This window comes from Helianthus annuus, chromosome 12 (assembly GCF_002127325.2).
Source record: "Helianthus annuus cultivar XRQ/B chromosome 12, HanXRQr2.0-SUNRISE, whole genome shotgun sequence".
Taxonomy (NCBI): Eukaryota; Viridiplantae; Streptophyta; class Magnoliopsida; order Asterales; family Asteraceae; genus Helianthus; species Helianthus annuus.
In genome coordinates, this window is record NC_035444.2 from 60,612,881 (window position 1) to 60,635,340 (window position 22,460).

The 22,460-nt window shown below is 37.5% G+C and overlaps 1 non-coding gene across 1 annotated transcript; it reads left to right on the plus strand.

Moving 5' to 3' along the window:
- The first annotated feature begins 10,115 nt into the window (after positions 1-10,115).
- LOC118485210 lies at positions 10,116-10,221 on the plus strand. Its single transcript, XR_004875515.1, has one exon. It is a non-coding gene; the product is annotated as a small nucleolar RNA R71 (small nucleolar RNA).
- The last annotated feature ends 12,239 nt before the right edge of the window (positions 10,222-22,460 follow it).

A 22,460-nucleotide genomic window follows, 5' to 3' on the forward strand; every position in this document is an offset into this window, starting at 1 on the left:
CTCACGACTGTAAAATGTCTCGTGTGATTGACACCTTAAATCCCTTAAATACTTTGGGTAAAATCTAATTTTCGTTTCATACGGGCCGTATACTGTTATACGGCCCGTATACATCGTTCGTATACATTGTATACGACCAGGCAACTTATTTACACATGGTGTATACGGGCCGTATACAGTTATACGGCCCGTATAGAATGTAAAAAACTGACAAAGTCTACTGGCACAGACTTTTTTAGTTTTTTCATTCTATACGGGCCGTATAACTATATACGGCACGTATACACCATGTGTAAATAAGTGTTTGGCCTGTGTTAATATTAGGACCCTAATATAAAGAGTATAAAAAGTTGTTGTGAGTGGTGGAGAGAGAAAATGTTATTGTTCATCTGTATATTTAGGGGGATACTGTTCACCCTCTATAATTTTTTAATATATTTTGAAAGTGGTTGTGAGTAGAGGAGAGAGAAAAGGTAATGATAAAGGTATAAAAAATATTATTTAATTGAAAAGAAGAGAGAAAATGCAGTGTTTTTTAGTGTAATTTAGGGTGAAAATATGGTAGAATGGATGTGAATGCTCTAAAGATAATGAAATTTTTAATGCATAAACTTTTTAAATTTTTAGTTATGTCTATTTTAGTCATTTTATACATTTTATTAAAAGCTACAACTACTCTGTCAAACACCAAATATATCTAAAAAACTACAGCTATTAGCCACTAGCTATCAGCTTCCAGCCACCAGCCACCAGCCACCAGCCACCAGCTACTTTTGCCAAACATCCCGAGTTAACTTAACGAGGGAAAAGAAAAGAAAGTAAAAGTGAGAAAGGAAAGGACGAGAAAGGAAAAAAAAAGATGTCTTTCCCACCATCTCCTCCCAAATCAGAAGGAAATAATAACTAAAGAAATTAGCCTAGTTTTCCTTTCATTTCCTTCCTTAAACGAAACTCGGGAACACGACATGTTTTATTTTTCTTTCTTTTCCTTCCTTAAATGAAACTTTGGAACACAAAATAGTTTTACTTTCTTTTTGTTTCTTTTCCTCTCCTTCCATTAGTAAACTCTGGAACACAATGTAAATGTTAATAGTTTGAATTCTGCATGGTGCATGTATTAATGTGTTTATAATATATAACTAGGTGAATTTCTCCGCGCGACGCGGCGGAAATTTGGTCGGTTCATTACGTAGGGGAATTCGGTTGGTACCGCATTGGTTCGTTACGTATTATGGTACCCACATTCGGTTTAAAGTTATGACATGTCTAAAAAATGTATTTTACATTGAAAGTCATGAAGATGAATATCAGTTAGTGACTTAGTTCCGATAATTGCACTGGTATGAGCTTGATTCGTCATGGTACTCTTTTGAAAAATAAACTCTGTTTTCAACAAAGTTTTTACAGAAGAAACGTGAAAAAAATTATTGAACACATTCGGTATTCAATTTTACAAAAAAGATAATGAACGTGAGTTATTGAACAAAAATCAAATTAAATAAATTAAATGGTTTCAAAGTGTATATACTTCAAAGTATATCCAATAATACTGATACTAGGATGGTTGTTATCCGATCGTTATCGGTTTCACTTGTCATAGTACCGTTATGACACTGACACTTGATTTAGCTTATGATACAATATAAAGACTCTATTTCAAACATAACCCAGTTTTCAGTGAAATTTATGCAAGAACATCATGAAAAACAATCACACACAACTTTGTATTTTGTATTTTTTTTTTATTAACGAACGCAAGTAATCGAAGAAAAACCAGATTAATAAAACAATTAAACATGTTAAATGTGTGTATCAGATAGATATACTGAGAGATAAAATAAATTGATCTATAACAATAACTAAGTATAATAATAAAATTATATTATATTATCATATCTATATATAGTTACTGTTCATGGAGACTTGCTATTCATATATATGGTCTTGTTGCAATCAAAAGGTTATATTCTTTCAAATAATTAAATATTTAGTGGGTTTGTTTCGTTTATTTAGCTTGCGATTTGAACTTCGCTTGAAAATAGCTGCAAGTTTGGTTGTGTAGTTTTGGTGTCGAGCTAAATTCGATCCATGGTGAGCTCCTTTGTTGTCTTGTTTAGTCCAATATCACTAATTGTGTAGAACTTAAATGATCTTTAGTTTTGTTTTAAAATTCTATTCTTGTTGTTGTACATGTAAGTATGTAACTCATACATTAGTAATGATTAACTATTTTATTATATTATTTTATTATAAAGTTAAAAGTAATACTTATGTTTTATTATAAAGTTAAAAGTAATAATTATGTTTTTTATCTTATTTTATTTTATAATACTTTTGTTATTTTTTATATTTTGTTATACTATTATTAGTATTGATATCAATATTAATAAATAAATAATCAAGACACTTTATTATAAATACGAAAGTGAAAAAGTTAATCATAAATAAATAACGAGTCTTTAATAAAACAGTAAACGTGCAAACATTAAAACAATTAATCACCTAGATCGACAAAACCACTTTCACGATGATAAAGTTGGGTATATAATTCTACACGTCACCTATACATGGTCTCCCATCCAGCCGCAGACATGCTAATGTTGCGAAAATTCCAATAAGGCGTGATTGTAGGCATTGGGTACCCTCCTTGTAATTCCACCATGACATAATGGTTATCGTCATTTACTAGGGCAATTGTAAGAGCTCTGTGATATTGAATCTCTTCTGGACCACTCCAAAACGGAAAAATAGTGAAACTGCCTGACATGCTTAAAGAATGGACGATTACACCAAACTTATTGGCAATCAGAACACCTGCTTCAGGCATTTTCATCCAGTGTTCTTTTGGACAAGGCGACCCAAAGAAACACAAGTCATGATATAATGAATTTACATCCCTGACAAAAATGTCCGCGCAGATATGATATCGATTTTGTAACTCTTCTCTCATTTGTCCGCCACGATCACACTGGAGCACAACCCTATACACGAAACCACAAGGTCTTTTATTCGACCTTCTTACCCAATTCATCAATTTTTCACAAGACCTGAATACCTATAAACGAAATTTGAAAATAACACAACCAATATTTAAACAAATCAATAAACAATATATATATATATATATATATATATATATATATATGGGGAGGTTCATTTGAGAAGAATCTTCTTAAAAGAAAAAAAAATGAATTAATCTATACCCTATATTTTTTTTATCAATGGTTGTGAATCAAGATATCATTTTTGTCCAATTTTAATTAATGCTTTAATTACCAAGGGTAGTATAGACATTTTGATGTAGAATATTAATAAATATTTTAAAGAGTTACTCAAGTCTTATTAATGCAATCATAAATTTCTCCTTCACCATCATTAATGTATTGGCTCCTACACAAATTTTTTTAGAAGTGACAAAATTATTTAAAAATTTTGTTTCCAACACATTTTATTATGAGTCACAAAATTATTTAAAAGTGATTGAGTCCTTCACATTCGGTATCCTACACCAAAATATTGTTTTAATGGTGTCGGAATCGTTGAAAATGTAAGATCATGTGCAGGATTGTTTTTATTGTGTAAGATACACAACTATTTTATAAGATAAGCTCATTAAATGATTAGAGTTCATTAATTTAAATAGCAAAAATAAATAATAGACTCATTAAATGATTTGTTCAAATTACCTTTGTATCCTTTATTCTTTTTATTCTTAATTTTTAATTCTTCTCATTTAAACTCTCCACTATATATATATATATATATATATATATATATATATATATATATATATATATATATATAATAAATTAAAACAATCAAATGCAACAAATTATATAAACAAATTATATATAATAAACAAATCACAAGAGTATGCCAACTTTATATATTAACCATTTTAAATTAAAAAACTAAAGCATTTATATGATAAACTGTTGTCTTTTAATATTTTTACACATTTCAGACGACTTTTTATTCAACTTGATTGGTTTAAAAGTTGAATAATTTATTCAAAACATTTGTCAAGTCTGTGTGTTATAACAAAGATTAAGAAAACTCATTACATAAAAGTTTGATTGTATAAAAAATACTTTATGTTCACTTAAAAAATAATATAAAAGCTAAAAACTAATGATTGTAATTAATAAAAAATAAAATAAAAATATTAGCTAATTAATGCTTTATGTAATTAATGACAACCTTTTTCTCTCTTCTACCCACCTTTCTCTCTCGTGAAAGGTTGACTTTTGGGTATATTTAACAACACCCTAAATATACCCATCATAAGGATTATTATACCCAAAAGTCAAATTATGTAATGATTTTGTAATGATTAACTACTTTATTACATTATTTTATTTTATTATAAAGTAAAGAGTAATAATTATATTTTATTATAAAGTCAAAAGTAATGATTATATTTTTTTTATCTTATTTTATAATATGATACTTTTGTTACTTTTTTATATTTTGTTATACTATTATTAGTATTAGTATTAATATCAATATTAATAAATAAATAATCAAGACACTTTATTATAAATACGAAAGTGAAAAAGTTAATTATAAATAAATAATGAGTCTCTAATAAAACAGTAAACGTGCAAACATTAAAACATTTAATCCCCTAGATCGACAAAACCACTTTCACGACGATCAAGTTAGGTATATAATTCTAGACGCCACCTATACATGGTATCTCATCCAGCCGCAGACATGCTAATGTTGCGAAAATTCCAATAAGGCGTGATTGTAGGCATTGGGTACCCTCCTTGTAATTCCACCATGACATAATGGTTATCGTCATTTACTAGGGCAATTGTAAGAGCTCTGTGATATTGAATCTCTTCTGGACCACTCCAAAACGGAAAAATAGTGAAACTGCCTGACATGCTTAAAGAATGGACGATTACACCAAACTTATTGGCAATCAGAACACCTGCTTCAGGCATTTTCATCCAGTGTTCTTTTGGACAAGGCGACCCAAAGAAACACAAGTCATGATATAATGAATTTACATCCCTGACAAAAATGTCCGCGTAGATATGATATCGATTTTGTAATTTTCTGTGTAAGATTACAAAATCGATATCATATCTACGCGGGCATTTTTTTCAGGGATGTAAATTCATTATATCATGACTTGTGTTTCTTTGGGTCGCCTTGTCCAAGAGAACACTGGATGAAAATGCCTGAAGCAGGTGTTCTGATTGCCAATAAGTTTGGTGTAATCGTCCATTCTTTAAGCATGTCAGGCAGTTTCACTATTTTCCCGTTTTGGAGTGGTCCATGTAACACCTCGTAAAGTCATACCCAATAAAATACAGACACATGCCATGTAAGACAAACGTGTCAGGAACCCGGATCAAATAAAAGATGTATGGTAGGATTTAAAAAGGGCGACATGTTATTAAAACACCTCTGAGTGACCCAAGTTATAAATCCCAAGATCCTAAAATCGTTATAAAAAACATCAGATATATTAGCCGGTTGTTCCTAAATAGATAAAATTCCATTTTATATGGAAATTGTTTTTTTTTTAAATATTACTACAACATTCAGGAATTTAGATTCTTGATTAAAAGGATTGAACTTGAATTAGAATGCATGTCCAATCTACCATGAGGATCCAAGGTGAATTCTTGAGATTTCCGACATTTAAAATCTTCCACAAAGAGCCAAAGGGGTGTAAGTGCATGCAAAGTATGCAAGGTCTGAGCAAAGGGACCCTCTACTGAAAGGAAGTGCACAAGATTCGGACTTGTAAGAAGTGCATGGTTGATGTGTGTAAAATACAACATATAAATCACATAAATTAAGGCATAAAACTAACCCTTTTTAAGTACTAATGTTGGAAAAAGAGTGTTTTTGTCTTTCTTTTGTATTTTCAGGATGAAATGAGCTCAAATTCACAAAAGAAGCAAAAAGACAACTAAGTCTAGCATAAATACAAGAAAAGGAATAAAAGTAGACTGCCCGGACCCTCAACGGCATCCTCCAAGGCAAAGAAGAGAAAGCAGAAGTCTGAACACGCCCCGTGCTTGACGTGAAGTCGTGGGTCACGCAATTTTAATCCCCAAACAACTGTAGTTAGTGGTAGTAGGGTATCGAACTCAGGGAGTATGTGGAAGATGTGTCGATTGTATAGCTTTGTACTTAAACTAATTATTAGACTAAATTGCAGAAAAATTAAAATTCAAGAGTTTGGATTGTTGTTTTAGAAGACTAAATTAAAAACTAATTCAAATCAAAGTTGGTTGTAAAACAATTAGGAGAGAACAATGATCACCTTAGGGTTCAGTTTCTTTAAACAGTTGTGTGTAATTCCACTAGAAAGAGTTACATAGACATAACTCGTGTATATATGATTGAAGTGATAAAAGGGAACAAAGTACTCGGATTAGATAAACGCGAGGTTGTTTCCCGATGACCTATTAATCAATAACCAACCCTAACCCTTCCCGCGATAATATCTCGGTTGCCAACGGCACCAAGAACGTACGATTAAGACTAGAAATTGCAATATTGATTAACAAACTACAAACAATCAAACATACACCATGACATTCAAGCAACGCAAGATATCATTCTAGAAATGCAGGAATTAAACACACAAAAGTTCAAGAAACATTCACCTAAGATGATCACCGAAGAGTTTAGCCGGACATGGCTCGGTGAATCATCATCATAATCAAACTATTGTTCATACGAATCGAAATAACAAACCGAATGATAGAAATTGTTCACAAACCAAGTCACAAGCCAAAATTCGCCCCTATGCTGTCCAAGAACCGTCCAATGATGAGATATATGAAAAGACACTCCCAAAACCACTTAAAAATGGCAGTTACACTTTTTGCTCGCAGGCTCCACCGTAAATTACGGCTCCACCGTAATTTACGGTGGACATACTTCCTTTACGGCATGGAGAGCCTGTGTTACGGTGAAGAAAAATGCCAAATCCATGTTTACCGTAAATTACGGCAGGACCGTAATTTACGGTAGTCAGCTGCTTTGTCTCCTTTGTTGTTTCTTTTGTTCTCCTCTCGACCCGTTCTCCACCAAAGCCTCCAAAACTGCCTTTTATCCATCTTTTAGCTCCTAAATCGTACCTGAAACATAAGCATCGTAGTTATCTAATTCAAGATAATTACACGGTTAAATGGAGGATTATTTCATCTTTTAACATGCTTAAGGGTTGTCCAAAGGACCACCCGTCACATCCCCACACTTAACCGTTGCTTGTCCCAAGCAACTCATCAACATGATTTCAAAACAAGTGATCAAATCAAACCAAGCAAAGCATGCAATTTCTTTACCAACCCCTTTTTAACACCCAAACAATGCACCCCTCTCAAATTCTCTCCTCTCGGCTACAAGTGAAAACTAGCAAAGATAAGCTAGACACACACTAGGCAAACGGGTGGTTGCACAATCATAAGCTTGTACCTGAATCGTTCATTCTCCTAAAATGGGTCAAACATGAATGCAAATCAAAGGAACTTCAAGGTTGTAACATGGCTAGGTGTATCGGTAGGAAATGGAATATATATGAGTAACGAAAATTCGACCCGGTCTTTTTATTACAAACACAAAAACCAACTAACAAATATGCACTACTATATACAAGACAACCCTTTTTTTTCTCATTGTTTTTCTCTCTTTTTTTTTTTTCACAATCATACGATAACACATTAACCAAAACTACTTCAAACTCACAAAACTACTAATTCTATCACTAATACTATAAGACCGGGTCAAATTTGGGTAGATTTTCAAGTAAGTAGCTAGGGGAAACAAATGATAAGCTTTAAAGGCACAAAATGGGCAACTAAATGACCAAACCCCCGCCCCTCTCACTACCATGCTCATATATATAACTTATGAGGTCCAACCCCCCAAATCCCACACTCGCTCACACCAACGACGAGGCTACCTAATGCCCTTATCCTTTCTACATTCATGTTTAACTAAGGATTCAAATCGCATTCAAGCACAAGTTCTAACACACCCCCACCCGTAGCCACTCTCATCAAAGATAATTATTTATGTACAAGTGTGGCTACAACTCTCACCAAGAATGAAAAGGGTAACAAGGGTTGCCGGTGCATTAACTTGGGGATAAATTAGGGCGTCAAGATTTCACATTATTTTGCTTGGCCTAAAATTTTTCAAAAATCTTCAAAAAATTCCCCCCATCCCCACACTTGGGATACATTGACCCCAATGTATGGTTTTGGGAAGCTTTGATCACTAACCCAATCAACATCCACAAAAGCTTTTAATCTCAAACCCAAATTTCTTTTTGTACTTTTCATTTTATATATATTTTTTTTTAAACATGACACCACCAAACAAACTAACTACCAATATTTCAAAGCTAAAGAACACAACAAGACTAAAGAAAGAGTACATCGACCTGGTGAAGTTTGCCACAACAGATGTTGTAGATAATCCGACTTCCTATCACCACCTTCACCCAAATATCCGTACATCTTCCCCACACTTGAGTGTTGCCATGGCCCTGAAACATAGAAAGATAAAAACAACAAGATCAATATAAAATCCCGGGTTGCCTCCCGAGCAGCGCTAAGTTTCGAGTCTTCAGCCAGACCGTGCCACCACCATTTATGGTGGTTCAAAGAATCGGTTCCTATCATCACCCCCACTGTAGCTTGTCATTGGGCAAAATGCATCCGTCTCATTTTGACTCGGTGGGTAATCAAATACACTCCTGCTTGAACCCATATTTGTTTCTTCACGATCCGGTGGGTGCTTTTTTCTCATTCGTTGTAACACATTTTTTCACACAATCACTAGACTCACCACCCTTCCTCTCAATAGACTCATAACTAATCCCTCCAGTTTGAACATCAAAGTACAACCTACGGTTCTTTTCGGTCATGGTAATAATCTCGTCTCTACAATTAATTTGAGCATTTGCTGCGTATAGAAACGGTCGACCTAAAATTACCCTTTGTTGTGATGCCATATTGGTAGAAGCATAGTCCAAAACTAGGAAATCCACCGGGTATTCAAATTCTCCCAACTGAATCTTAATATTCCTAACCATTCCCCGTGGACGCCTCCAACTTCCATCCGCTAAGCTCACCATGGTGTCTATACCTTCGAGTGGACCAAAGTCGTACATATCGTATAGATCGCTTGGTAGCACACTCACGCTTGCCCCGTAGTCCAACAATGCGTGAGGGATTTTTAATTTTCCCACACGGATAGGCACGATTGGCACTCCATACTCTTTATCATTCTCGACTTCGGCATCTTTTTCCAAACCTGCATTCACTTGACACGAAGAAGTTAGCAATGTTTCATTAAATTTAGTATTTGGAACGGTGCTTACCACATTGATGTTAATGCTTTTTATGTTCTTGGGATTTGGCACCGTATCACTCGGTAGCTGGCCTTTTGCTTTCTTTAACATCGTCACGTCACTCGCAAGTTGACCCATTTGAGTGGTCAACGATTGGATGCTTTTGTCACGAACCTCGTCCTTTTGCATCCGAACCTCATCACGTTGGTTCATTCGTTGCATCTCCATTTGCATCGCCTTCAACATCTCCATCATCTCATTTCCACCCGAAGAGCTTTGATCCGTTTGATACTGCCTTTGAAATCCTTGGTTTCCTTGGAAATTCGGGTTGGCTTGATTTGATGGGTTCCCATACCGAAAATTCGGATGGTTCCTCAATCCGGGGTGGTAGGTATTAGAATTCATGTTGTTGTAGTTCCTACCACCTCCTCCTTGACCTTGACCTTGAACCGCATGGACTTCCTCGTATTGCCCGTCCAACATCCCTTGGCAATTTTCAGCCGCATGACCTATTTCATTACACAAAGCACAAACATCATAAATTTGGTTAGTGGTTTGAACATTACCGTCATCTATGGCGTGCACTTGCGGTCGGTTAGTGGTCGGTCGGGCTCTTCTTGAAGCTTGAGCTTTCCTCTTTGACGTAGTTGCCATGCTTTCCAAGAACTCCCAATCTTCATTCTCATAGTTTGTTCCAAAAGTCCCACCGGTAATGGACATCAAATCGCGAGCATCTTCGGCACTCAACCCCTCGTGAAAGGCATTCATTAACTCCCACAATTCGATTCCATGGTGAGGGCAATTCTTTATCATCATATTGAATCGTTCGAACGCTTCATGGAACATCTCACCATGTTGTTGTTGGAAGCTCCTCAACCCCTTTCTAGCATCATTAGTCTTTTGGGCGGTATAGAATTCGTCTAAGAAAGTTTGTTGCATTTCCCCCCAAGTGTAAATAGATGCCGAAGGCAAAGTGTAGAACCACTTCTTTGCCTTATCCTCCAAAGAAAACTGAAATAAGACCAACTTGACTTCATCGGCCGAAAAACCTTGACTCCCAAAAGTGTTGCAAATTGAGTCATAGGCCTCTAGATGGAAATACGGCTCCTCCGTTGCTAACCCTTTGTACTTCGGTAAACTTTGCAACGAGTTTGTTCTTACTTCAAAAGTTCTCCCTTGGTTGTTGTGAGGGATAACCACCGGTGAAGGGTTTTGAGTAATGATTGGCCTGAAATGTGCCTCTATTCCCCTTGCTTGTTCCCTAAGATGCCTTCTTGGAACACCCAATCGACCCCTTGGACGAATAGGACCCATTGGTCTTGGTATAGGCCCTTGTGGTGCAATTGGTTGTTGGGGCATCGGTGGGTATTGAATCGGCCTTTGAAATTGTGGTTGTACATGTTGTGGCCGAACTTGTTGCAATGGAATAGGTTGTTGTATTGGTGGCCCTTGTGGTCTTGGCCGAATGTGTTGTGGTATAATTTGTTGTTGTGGCATTCCACCAACACTTGCCATCCCTTGAGATTGACTTTGCAAATACCCAAACTCCCCTTGATCACCATAACCTCCATAACCGTACCCATCATCTTCATAACCCTCATAATCTTCAAATCCCTCATCATAACCATCTCCTTGAATTCCCGAGGTCTGCCCAAATGGGATGGTCGAATACTGAAAGCCCGACTGTTGTTGTTGTGGTCTAAAAGATGAAGTAGTATGCACGATAGTTGAATTGGGTGCAATTGTGAAGGTGGATGATGATTGACCCGTAGTTGGGGGAAAGAAGTGAGATAATGGTGGGATTGTGGTGGATGGATCGTAGGTGATAGTAGGCTCAGTTTGAGTGGTGATTGGTTGGGTGACATTGGATGGTGTAAATTCAGCAGTGGTATTAGGTAATGTAGTGTTTGGTGATGATTGGGTGGAAGTAGGTATAAAGGATGAAGATGATTGACTGGTTGTAGTTGGAATTTGAGAATCAGCCATTATGTTTCTCGGTGTAATGGGTGAAGTGGGTGAACCAATGATTTTGTTTTCTCGCACTAAAACTCGGTTTTGTCGTAGCGTTCTTTCAATTTCCGGATCAAACGATAGCAGTGATGACCTGTGAGAGCCTCTAGTATGCATACACCTGAAGTACCTGCACACTAAACACAACCAACGTAAACCCGAAAATAACAAACAAAACTATTAAACTAACACACGTTGCGCACTACTCCCCGGCAACGGCGCCAAAATTTGACGTGAAGTCGTGGGTCACGCAAATTTAATCCCCAAACAACTGTAGTTAGTGGTAGTAGGGTATCGAACTCAGGGAGTATGTGGAAGATGTGTCGATTGTATAGCTTTGTACTTAAACTAATTATTAGACTAAATTGCAGCAAAATTAAAATTCAAGAGTTTGGATTGTTGTTTTAGAAGACTAAATTAAAAACTAATTCAAATCAAAGTTGGTTGTAAAACAATTAGGAGAGAACAATGATCACCTTAGGGTTCAGTTTCTTTAAACAGTTGTGTGTAATTCCACTAGAAAGAGTTACATAGACATAACTCGTGTATATATGATTGAAGTGATAAAAGGGAACAAAGTACTCGGATTAGATAAACGCGAGGTTGTTTCCCGATGACCTATTAATCAATAACCAACCCTAACCCTTCCCGTGATAATATCTCAGTTGCCAACGGCACCAAGAACGTACGATTAAGACTAGAAATTGCAATATTGATTAACAAACTACAAACAATCAAACATACACCATGACATTCAAGCAACGCAAGATATCATTCTAGAAATGCAGGAATTAAACACACAAAAGTTCAAGAAACATTCACCTAAGATGATCACCGAAGAGTTTAGTCGGACATGGCTCGGTGAATCATCATCATAATCAAACTATTGTTCATACGAATCGAAATAACAAACCGAATGATAGAAATTGTTCACAAACCAAGTCACAAGCCAAAATTCGCCCCTATGCTCTCCAAGAACCGTCCAATGATGAGATATATGAAAAGACACTCCCAAAACCACTTAAAAATGGCAGTTACACTTTTTGCTCGCAGGCTCCACCGTAAATTACGGCTCCACCGTAATTTACGGTGGACATACTTCCTTTACGGCATGGAGAGCCTGTGTTACGGTGAAGAAAAATGCCAAATCCATGTTTACCGTAAATTACGGCAGGACCGTAATTTACGGTAGTCAGCTGCTTTGTCTCCTTTGTTGTTTCTTTTGTTCTCCTCTCGACCCGTTCTCCACCAAAGCCTCCAAAACTGCCTTTTATCCATCTTTTAGCTCCTAAATCGTACCTGAAACATAAGCATCGTAGTTATCTAATTCAAGATAATTACACGGTTAAATGGAGGATTATTTCATCTTTTAACATGCTTAAGGGTTGTCCAAAGGACCACCCGTCAGTGCTCAGCCAGCACGGGGCCGTGCCCAAGAAGCAACATAAAAGACAAACTTATAGAAGCTTCCATTGCCCACCACGGGGCCGTGTCGAGCGGGCACGGGGGCGTGGTGAAAGTACAGCAGGCGCATTAATTGTAATTGCGAATTACAATTAATGAGGAGAGAGAGTGTCAGACGGGCACGGGGGCGTGTCCAGCGGACACGGGGCCGTGCCCAGCCTTCTGTTCAGCCTATAAATAGGAGTGCTTGGTTTCATTCCATCTCATCCCTTGGCACACCACCTTTCTCACACTTCATCCACCACCCACCACCACCATAACACCATCATCCACCACCATCATCCATTGTCCATCGTAGAGTGTGTGAGTCGTCTCGGGATCCAAGATTGATCGTAAGAGTTCTTGACAATCAAGGCCATGTTTGCCTAAGTCTCTTACATCACTTGGTGAAGACAAGTGTTTAGTATAATACTTTTTATTTTTAATCTTTTGCACTTTTTATTTGGTTTTGTATTAATGACTTTAATAACTAGTTGCTTATGTTGAAGGTGATCTTTCCTTATCGTTTGTCCGTGGTGTCTTGACATTATTTTACTGTCTATATAAAATAAAAGATTTTCACCATTCATATCTCCACGGTCTATATGGAGGTATGTTGGCTACCTGGTCGGGGGTTAAGGGAACGGTTTGGTAAGGGTCTTGCCCTTGTTCAGCGTTTAGAGGTCCTGCAAGGGACCTGGGTCAAATTTAGTAGGATCTCCTTCAATGCCCATAGGTATTGGATGGCGGGGATCCAAACTCTTTGACCCCCTCATAAGTTAACTACTATTAATACTATAACCCGGCTATTTAGGACTGTATCCCTGCTGACTCAGACTACTTAGCCGAGGGTAACGTCACCGCCGAAAGCGGGGCCTACCACAATTTGCATTAATAACTTAATTCATTATCTTTCAATAATCTGACCCTTTAGGATTGTATCCTTGCTGACTCAAACTACTGGGTTGAGGGTAACGTCGCTTTCAAAAGAGGGGCCTACTACAATAACTAAGATAATCTCTTAAACAAGTGCAAAAGTGCGAAAATAATCAAAGGTTATACTAATACACGTGTCGGATCCAAGTGATTCATCTTGTCTATCTGTTTTTATTTTATTTTTATTTTTCAGCATTTAGTTAGTTTTTATTTTCTTAGTTTAAAAAACATTTTCTCTCACCTTTTGATTTGATTAGACGTTGAGGATAAACCGGTATTAAAAGCTCTTGTGTCCTTGGACGACCTCGGTATCTTACCAACACTATACTACGTCCACGATGGGTGCACTTGCCCATATGTGTGTTTAGTGTTAGTAAATATCGTGTTTTATAAATTTAAAACTTGGCTAAAAGTGTAAAAAAAAAGGGCTTAAATATACATCAAAAATATAACACACTTCACGCACATCAAGTTTTTGGCGCCGTTGCCGGGGACACAAGGATTTTAAGAAAGTTAGGAATCAACGGCCTAATCATATTTTTATTTTTCTTTTTAATTTTTAGGATTTTTCTTAGTTTTTCAGCTTCTGCAGAGCTCAGCACGGGGCCGTGCCTGCTGAACACGCCCCTGTGCTCAATCATTGGAACTGGCAATCCTGTTTTAAGTCAGACAGTAAGCTGAACACGGGGCCGTGTCCACTCAACACGCCCACGTGCCCAAGATTCTCTTACTGAAAACAGAACCGTTAGATCCCGGCGGTTGGTAATTTCTGACACAAACATGGGTGATAGTAATTCCTTTTACTTTCGGCACTCTTATGGTATGTGGTGTCGATTATGTGGAGGCGAACATGAAGAATTAAAATGTTATTTTCTAAATTATAGGCCCCACTATATAGACCCACCGATTCCTTATAACCTTAAGAGGGGCGAAAGTAAAAATAAGCACTATCTCTCCCTCGAATGCGCCCAGCCAGATATTCTAGGGGAAATGCTCCTTGACGAATTATTTCAACTAGAAGAGCTAATTCTAAATTGGTCAAAAGAACTTAGGAAGGATTTTATTGATCCGCCCCAAGATGATGACCATGAGGAAATGTTGGAACCGCATTCCGACAACCTCGCTGCTCCTGAAAATACCTTCATACCTAGAAAAGACTTGGACGATAGTCGTCCCTGTGCCGATTGTGCCGTGAAGGACTCCCCATCGACTTCGTTCGATGCATACATAGACCTGAGCGATTCGGCATACACCTTCTTTAACGAGAGCCCGGAAAAGGGTTGGACTTGTCCACCTAGAATAAAAATAGGAATTACCCTCACCGATAACCTCTTGCGTTCTCGCCTTAGTATAGGACAATTAAGGTATCTTAGGCACTTTGGGGTTGTTCCAACAAATCAAGAACCACCCGATATAAATAAGCTCCTTAGGAGCAACAAACTCCATAAAACAGCCTCCCGACACGGGGCCGTGTCCGGTCAACACGACCCCGTGCTCACTCAGAAGATTCTCTGCTGATTTTGTCAGAATACGGACAAAATGTGTCAGGATTTTCTCTGAACACGGGGCCGTGTCCAGTGTGCTGTCGTTTTCTTTAAATGCAGCCTGATTCCTGCTCATTTTTGACCAATTCACTGAACAGAGATTCTTGGGATCTTCACATATACCATCCTAGGTAAGTGCTAAAAGAAGATTCCCAAGGACCATCTTGTCTTTTCCACTTTTGTTCATTTCTCCTTCTTTCAAAATTTTTCAAAACATCTCCTCCATAGAAGCTTGGAAACCCCATGATTCCAATCTTCTATGTGAAGTTTGTAAGATTATTGGCTGCGGATTCTTGTTTAAAGTTAGTTCCATAACTTTGTTTTAAATTATCTAAGCTTAAACGACAGTTAAAAGAAGTTAAAATAATTTAAAACCCAAGAATTGTTAGACAAAAATCCTGCAGACAACTGAACACGGGGCCGTGCTCAGTGAGCACGGGGCCGTGTTCGAGGTACTGTTCTGAAAAAGTTTAGTTATCTTCGGTTTCTTTCACAGAAAATGGCCAGCAGGAATAGCGGATCATCTTCACGAAATAACCGAAATGGAAGAAGGTCGTCCACAGCAGAAGATTCCCTAGTAAACTACGTTTACGCCTTGAGGGAAGCCATAGACGAAATGACGGGAGTAGAAGAAGCATTAGTGGACCGTATTAATCATCTGACGGTAGGATTGGAGGGCTGTCTTCGAGAAGTAAACCTCCTGCACCAGAGGTTAAACCCGCCTTTGGTTCCCGTGATAACCCAAAGAGCGTGGAATGTAGTGCCCGAGGTCATCATTCCGGCCGAATGGCACGCCATGCACCAAATGCCTCAACAAAGGGTGGTGCAAGGAGTCCCGGTGAGTGTTCCTCCTCAAGCCACTGAAGAGAATGAAGCTACCTTCTACCTCCCAAGGGAGATAGAAGAGTGGCTTTGAACAACAACCGAGGAGCCGTCGGCTAAAGGGTGTTACTACATCGTGAAGCTATTTCCGAAATTCTCCTAAATAAGTAGAACCTTTATGATAACCTCATGTATCCCCTAGTTATTTAGCTAACTATATGTAATTCTCTATGTTTGCAATGATATGATGGTTTCTAAGATTGATGGTTATTAATGAATAAAACACACTCATGGTGGTAATGGATGAAAAAGGGAACGAGAAAAATGGCCCCATGCACAAAGAACAGAGCAACCCGACACAAATCTCCATCACAGAAGGCTTAACACGGGCCGTGCCCAACCAACACGGCCCCGTGCTGAGCCACCTGCAGAAAAACGCCCAGTTCAGGTAACTGGACACGGGTCGTGTTCAGCGGACACGCCCTCGTGTCCAGGCTTCTGTCTTAGTTCTTTAATTTCTGTTACTGGCACCTGACCACGGGGCCGTGCCCGGTCACCACGGGGCCGTGTCCAGGATGCCAGTAACATAAATCTTTGCTTTTTAACCCACTTTTACACATTCTAATCAACCGAAAACCTTATTTTTGGGACACATTGAGGACAATGTGTAATTTAAGTGTGGGGGGGGGGATGCTAAAACCTTGAAATTTGCAAATCCTAATTACAAGCCTTACACAAAACTCTATTGGAACCTCTAAACACCCCAAATTTTTTCAAAAACTTTTCGTTTTTTTACTTGTCTTGGTTTAATTTGGGAATAACAAGTTCTAAAAAGGTTATATTTTTACAAATTTACAACCGATAGCGTCGTGATAACAAAGAACCAACATAAGAAAATTACGAAACGGCATAACAAGTCTAGTTAAAAATTCGATTATATATACTTGATCACATTAAAAACCCATTCCCACAAAAGTGAGTTTTGAGCCTTTATTGAGCATACAAATATACATCTTTAGACTAAATGCTCATTTTTCGTTTCTTGTGTGAATAGCCGCTTGGTTCTTACAACTCTAGAACTTGCCACGACGATACATTCCCGGTCCTTACCAACTTAAACCCAAGTAAGTAAGTGATGGAGGCATTAGGACTAACCATATTTTTCTTTCTACACCATTATTTTTCATTTTTTTTACCACCTACCCAAAATCCCCCTAGTTAGCCCCTTTGAGCCTAAACCTTTCATTTCATTACCCTAAAAACCCTTTTTACCCACCAAAAACCTTTTTTTTTATTTTTCACCCTTTATTTTAGTAACAAGCTCGGTTTTTCGTAAGCTCGCTATTTTATGTGACTTTCCAAAAAAAAAATGATGAAGTCAAGAACAAACAAAAGCTATATAAAAGCTTGTTTGGAAAAATACTTCAAAATAAAAAGTCACTAAAAACAAGGTGTATCACGAAAACCGACGCTTTTTTACGATTTTCGCCCTTTCACTAACCACTAACCCAACCACCCACCTTTAACCCAAGCCTAACCCTTCACCCAAAAAGTCCTCTTGATATTTACAAAGGTAAAAAGTTAAAAAGGAGGAGGATTGATTGCTTGGCAAGCCTATGGAAGGCGTAAGTTCCATGCCGCTCTCGAGTGATTCACTAAAAAAATTACACCTTCGGCCGAGTGTTGAGTGATCTCCCGTGAGGTATGTGAACTTGTATATAAATGGAATTTTAATAAGGCATGCTATGCCCGAATAAGTAATTTACCTTGTGAAACGTTCTAAATAAATCATAACGAATAGGATTGTAAATAAATAAAAATAAAACTTACAAAGATCTTGGATTCCCGACACTCTATGACAAGCCAAAAACTTTCTCTTCTACCTATTCCATTTGGGAGTGTAAGCCACATTTAAAGAGTTTTGCTTGAGGACAAGCAAAAGTTCAAGTGTGGGGGTATTTGATGTGTGTAAAATCCAACATATAAATCACATCAATTAAGGCATAAAACTAACCCTTTTTAAGTACTAATGTTGGAAAAAGAGTGTTTTTGTCTTTCTTTTGTATTTTCAGGATGAAATGAGCTCAAATTCACAAAAGAAGCAAAAAGACAACTAATTCTAGCATAAATACAAGAAAAGGAATAAAAGTAGACTGCCCGGACCCTCAACGGCATCCTCCAAGACAAAGAAGAGAAAGCAGAAGTCTGAACACGCCCCGTGCTCAGCCAGCACGGGGCCGTGCCCAAGAAGCAGCATAAAAGACAAACTTATAGAAGCTTCCATTGCCCACCACGGGGCCGTGTCCAGCGGGCACGGGGGCGTGGTGAAAGTACAGCAGGCGCATTAATTGTAATTGCGAATTACAATTAATGAGGAGAGAGAGTGTCAGACGGGCACGGGGGCGTGTCCAGCGGACACGGGGCCGTGCCCAGCCTTCTGTTCAGCCTATAAATAGGAGTGCTTGGTTTCATTCCATCTCATCCCTTGGCACACCACCTCTCTCACACTTCATCCACCACCCACCACCACCATAACACCATCATCCACCACCATCATCCATTGTCCATCGTAGAGTGTGTGAGTCGTCTCGGGATCCAAGATTGATCGTAAGAGTTCTTGACAATCAAGGCCATGTTTGCCTAAGTCTCTTACATCACTTGGTGAAGACAAGTGTTTAGTATAATACTTTTTATTTTTAATCTTTTGCACTTTTTATTTGGTTTTGTATTAATGACTTTAATAACTAGTTGCTTATGTTGAAGGTGATCTTTCCTTATCGTTTGTCCGTGGTGTCTTGGCATTATTTTACTGTCTATATAAAATAAAAGATTTTCACCATTCATATCTCCACGGTCTATATGGAGGTATGTTGGCTACCTGGTCGGGGGTTAAGGGAACGGTTTGGTAAGGGTCTTGCCCTTGTTCAGCGTTTAGAGGTCCTGCAAGGGACCTGAGTCAAATTTAGTAGGATCTCCTTCAATGCCCATAGGTATTGGATGGCGGGGATCCAAACTCTTTGACCCCCTCATAAGTTAACTACTATTAATACTATAACCCGGCTATTTAGGACTGTATCCCTGCTGACTCAGACTACTTAGCCGAGGGTAACGTCACCGCCGAAAGCGGGGCCTACCACAATTTGCATTAATAACTTAATTCATTATCTTTCAATAATCCGACCCTTTAGGATTGTATCCTTGCTGACTCAAACTACTGGGTTGAGGGTAACGTCGCCTTCAAAAGAGGGGCCTACTACAATAACTAAGATAATCTCTTAAACAAGTGCAAAAGTGCGAAAATAATCAAAGGTTATACTAATACACGTGTCGGATCCAAGTGATTCATCTTGTCTATCTGTTTTTATTTTATTTTTATTTTTCAGCATTTAGTTAGTTTTTATTTTCTTAGTTTAAAAAACATTTTCTCTCACTTTTTGATTTGATTAGACGTTGAGGATAAACCGGTATTAAAAGCTCTTGTGTCCTTGGACGACCTCGGTATCTTACCAACACTATACTACGTCCACGATGGGTGCACTTGCCCATATGTGTGTTTAGTGTTAGTAAATATCGTGTTTTATAAATTTAAAACTTGGCTAAAAGTGTAAAAAAAAGGGGCTTAAATATACATAAAAAATATAACACACTTCACGCACGTCAATGGTCCAAGCTTTAAAGTTCGCAAATTTTGTCCTCAGACCATCGGTTACGGACCGCAAGGGTCCAGGCTTACGGTCCGCAAGGATCATATCTGGGTGCATCAGACCAGGGTCGGTTACGGACCGTATCCATATAAGCATACGGTCCGCAAGAGGATCATACGGACCGCGAGGGCTTCGGCTTACGGTCTGTAAGCCTGTCGCTGGCAGCAGAAGTGGACAGCTGCCTGTTCAGCCTGTTCCACCGCCTTATATGAATGGTTTTCGAAAATCAAGGGTCTTGTAACTGGTTTTTAGCTTCATAGGGACACCTGGGAGGATCTCATGACCATGGTAGACTTGTTTGACATCATCCTAAAGATTTGGAGTCACTATATAAGGTGAGCAAAGTTGCAACATTTGATCCTTCATTTGCAACTCACTTGAAGCAGTGCTCTGGAGTTTCTCAGGACTTCAACCAGTATTCTTAAGATTTCTAATCCTACTTAGGACCTTTGTAAGTGTCCTTAATCCTTTTTAATTTAGTTTAGCTTAATTAATTAGCTAAAAGTCAAACCGTCGTAATTAAGGTTTGACTTTGAGATTACTCAATAATTATCCAGTCAAATCTTGAATTAAAAATACCTGTAAGTAGGTAATTATGTGGGTAATAAATCCTTAAAAGGGTATTCTTAGATTCCCACTCTATGTCAATTGTCGGGTCAAAGCTAATTACAAAAAGTCAACAGAAAGCTTTATTTCAAATAAATACATAATTAGCAATGTAGGATCCATACAACCCGTTTTATCATTAATATAACTTGGTAATTAATATATGAACATGTCTAAACATGTTCAACCCGACAATTTTCAGTTTAGGCTCGGTTTGGGACCGAAAGTCACATAGGTTGACTTATACTTTGACTTTCCGTTCTGACCCATTTAAGCCAAGTTTAGGATTGCCTTAGAGTCTCTTTCGGACCTAATTACATGTTAGTATAAGCCTCTGTGATTGTACGGCTTGGTTCATTAGTTGTCCAATTATTATGCAAGTTTCCGTTAATCGCCTAAATGTTGACTATTATGCCCTTTACACCTTAAAATGTGATTTTTGAAAAAGTAAAAGAGTAGGAACATTTGCTACTGATTTATAAACTTGTACCCAAAATTTGATATCAGTTTGAGGTCTAGAATAGAAGTTATGCTCATTAGCGTAAATAAGAAACTTTTTAGTAATTTAATGGCATAATTAGCATATAACATATCTAAACCCAAATTTTAATATCAAACTTTTTACCTACTGATGTAAAATAATATTTTGTGATTTTTAGAGATTTTTATTTATTTTAGGCTGAGCATAACTTAGAGTTCTTAGCTTATTTCGGTTAATGCCGGTTTTGCCCTTTTGGGCTATAAAATGAGTTTTATAAATCCTATTGACCCCAAACCTTTTTCTACTGATTCAATATGTTAAATAAATTATTTTGAGCCTTCTGGAATATTAAAAATATCAGCTTTCTATACAAAACCCGAAAATGGCTCCAAATCGCCTTTTTAAGCGTTTTTAACACATAGTATGTATCAAAACTAGTTTAAGGATATAAGGGTTGATGCCTACTGATTTTCTCAGTAAATTTTTATAACTTAACAGTAGGCAAAAGTCCTAAACTCAGATTTCCAGTTTTGACCTTTTAGGCTTATGTGAAATTACCAAAATGCCCCTACGGTGCATAGAATGGTTAAAATTAATAAATTTCACACATAAATGATACCCTATTGTTATAACCTATTAAAATGAGTATATTTACTGATTTAATCAGACCTGTAATTCAGGTTACTAATTAAACTCTTTTACACCCTTTAAAATGACCAAAATGCCCTTACGGGGTATAGTTTGCGTTTAAAATCATTTTGGGCATAATAGAAGACATCTTACTAATGTCACAACATATTTAAGGCATATTAACTTAGGAAGCTTGTATATGACTCTTATGGTTACTCGTTACGCACTTTTTGCGTTCGGATCGGCTTATGTAACTAGTTTACACATATTAGCCGAAACGGGTCAACCCATATCATTTTTGTCTTAAAATACAGAATGTGTTTAAGTTACCCATATTAAACAAGCATACGAGCTTGTCGGGTCAAAACCACATTCTAAGACGGTCCTCGCTTAATCATGCGTTTAAATCGTATTCTTTCTTTAAAACTAACCAGTCTAAGCTTAGGAGACCCAGTAAAAGCTATTTGCACTTGCTTATTGTGACTATACTTGCTCAGGTAAATACTTTTAACTTATTTTCCCTATACGGGCTTGGGGTACGGTATATAAAATACCGCTTGGTTGGGCATTTAATCTTTAATCAAATGTAGATTAAATCATTGAAATGACCCGTTAAAATTGTTTTGTTTGCTTAAAGCCTTTGGGGGGTTAATGACCATGTCCCGGATATCCTTGGCATCATTTTACGAAATGGCCATGACCTAAGCATGCGGGTGTAGGCGTACACTCGTTGTGCATAAATAAATATTAAGGTATAACCGCCGGTTTTGGGTTAAACCGCTGCGGGATTATATCATGTGGTGTGTCTATTGATCTTTAACCCGGTGTAGACCCGGGCTACTGAACGCATAAGAAACATGTGAATCTTTTACAAGTTTATATTCAAATAATTATCCCAAGTTATAAAAATCTTTTGTGCCATGTGCATTTAAATCAATTTTAAACCTTTTCAA